Source organism: Triticum aestivum, chromosome 2B (genome assembly GCF_018294505.1).
Source record: "Triticum aestivum cultivar Chinese Spring chromosome 2B, IWGSC CS RefSeq v2.1, whole genome shotgun sequence".
NCBI lineage: Eukaryota > Viridiplantae > Streptophyta > Magnoliopsida > Poales > Poaceae > Triticum > Triticum aestivum.
In genome coordinates, this window is record NC_057798.1 from 44394432 (window position 1) to 44397161 (window position 2730).

The following is a 2730-nucleotide window of genomic DNA, read 5'->3' on the forward strand; positions in this document are numbered from 1 at the left end:
ATGATATCATCTTGGATTTGTTTTTCATTTGACTGCTGCTCGTGGGAAAGGGTCACATGCAACAGTAGCACGCGGCGGATATCGCATCTTGACCTTTTCCAGGACTTGCCCCAATACTCGCCTGGTATGAGAGATGGATGCTGGAATCTTAACTTGAAGATTTTTTCTTCCTTTCGGGAGCTTCAGCTACTGGATTTCTCTGGACAACAAGCTAATTTACAAAATTTCGAGGGTATGTAAGTCATATTGCAATGCATGCAATGCAACTCTAATTTTATTTTATTTTTCCAGTAGTTTTGATCACAAATCATTTGTTCGGGGCTATCCCAAGATCCATCGGCAGATTGGTTTCTTTGGAAGCCATAAATCTCAATCGAAACAACATGGGTGGGGCTCTTCAGAATATAGGTACGTACGATGAGTTCAACATTCCCTTTCAGTTGGTGAAATTATTGTTTTTAGTTGATTTAATGCAAGAATACATGACAGGTTTCCAAAATCTCCGGAACCTACGAGATTGCATTTGAGATCCAATCGATTGAGTGGTAGCCTCCCTGCATCTTTATTTGCACTTCCATTCCTTGAGCACTTGGATCTTTCAGAAAACCTCTTTGAAGGACGTCATATACCTATAAACTCATCTTGGAACCTGCGAGAACTTTATTTGAAATCCAATCAATTGAGTGGTAGCATCCCAGCATCCCTATTTGCACCCCTATACCTTGAGTACTAGGATCTTTCAGGAAACTTCTTGCAAGGTCTATACCTATAAACTCGTCTTGGAAATGTTCCTCGTTGCTTAAAACTATCAGGTTATCTGATAACAAGCTAAGCAGTACATTTGATTTCTTCTGGATAAGAAACTGCACGAAGCTCAAACAGATAGATCTGTCTAGGAATACCGATTTGGTTGTTCAAGTGAAAATGCACGGCTGGGTACCTAAATTTAGATTGAGAACACTAAAGCTCTCTTGGTGTAACCTTGACAAGAGCATCATTACAGAACCACATTTCCTACGCACACAGCATCGTCTGAAGTTTCTTGATTTGTCCAACAATAATTTACCTGGAAGCATGCCCAGTTGGCTGTTGACAAATGAAGTGACACTAATTTACCTGAATCTTGCAAATAACTTGCTAGTTGGATCATTAGATCTGATATGGCAACACCAAACTAATCTCAAACTGGTGAACATATCACTGAACCTAGTTGAAGGACAGAGCTTTCAGCCAACATCAGTTTAATGTTTCCTAATCTGGTTGTTCTTGATGTTTCCCACAATATTATTTCTGGAACTATACCACCATCACTGTGCCACGTGAGCAACTTATCAGTTATGGACCTATCAAATAACAAATTTACAGGAAAAGTGCCATCTTGCTTGTTCACTGATTGCCATATAGACCGGATATATTGAAGCTCTCAAACAATACTCTCGGGGGTAATATATTTGATGGAGCTAGTAGCTTCTCTGCTGACCTGTGGGAAATATACCTAGACAACAACAAATTTGAAGGGACTCTCCATAGAAATCTTTCTGGGGATGTAGCCATCATGGATTTACGTACATGCAGGAGAACTGGACACTTCATTCTGGGATCTTCCTGAACTGCGTGCTTTGAGCCTTGCTAGTAAAGGTTTAACTGGTGGCATTCACCAAGGAATTTACAAATTAACATTTCCTGATGTCAGACAACTACTTTACAGGGTGTATGCCAAACTGCAGCACTTCATTATACCTTGAGTTTCTGGGTGTGTCTGGGAATTCACTGTCAGGCTCGCCGAGTGTCTTTTTCAACAGCACGTACATTACAGCTTTGGGTCTCAGCCATAATCAGTTCACGGGCAACCTTGACTGGACACTTTATCTTACTCAAATCAGCGTACCTTTGATAAGCAGAAATAACTTTCAGGGGCAGATCTCTTCAAATCTGTGTAATTTCCAACACTTGAGTATAATTGACATTTCGAACAACATACTTTCGGGTTCCATACCACCATGTATTGGTGGCATACCATTTGGATCCATTGATGCTTATGAATACGATGGTTGGCCCTCAGGTGGTAGTAGTACTTATGAATTGGGGGATTATGGTGTGGACTTGCTGTATAGCAGTGAGTATGACCTCCAAGGCTTCACCTTCACAACTAAAGGGAACCCCTATACATACGGACGGAACTTCTTCATGTCGATGTCTGGCATTGACTTTTCTGCAAACATGCTGTCAGGTGAGATTCCGAAGGAGATAGGGAATCTGAGCCACATCAAGTCTCTCAATTTGTCGAACAATTTATTTACTGGACCAATTCCTACAACCTTCGCAAACATGAGTGAGATCGAAAGCTTAGACCTATCAAAAAACATGCTGAATGGATCGATACCATGGCAGATAACTCGGCTATCATCGCTAGAGGTGTTCTCTGTGGCAGACAACAACTTATCTGGATGTCTACCAGCCACAGGTCGGCTCAGCACATTTGATATGGACAGTTACAGAGGGAACAACAACCTTACATCATGCATTTCCCATTCAGGCCCTGTGGGACGGAATGGTACTGTAGGAAGTGCGCCTGATGATTCTGACCCGATCCTCTCCGTGGTCACTGCCATTTCTTTCGTCTTGGCATTTTGGGCCACTGTCACATTCGTATTCTGTCATACATTTGGGCAGCGTGTCATTCTCAAATTGTATTTTTTTTTTGAGAATTTGTCAGACTGTAATAGGTAA

General features: G+C 41.5%; 1 pseudogene; it reads left to right on the top strand.

Moving 5' to 3' along the window:
- On the top strand, positions 1-2730 carry LOC123038909 (receptor-like protein 15; annotated as a pseudogene).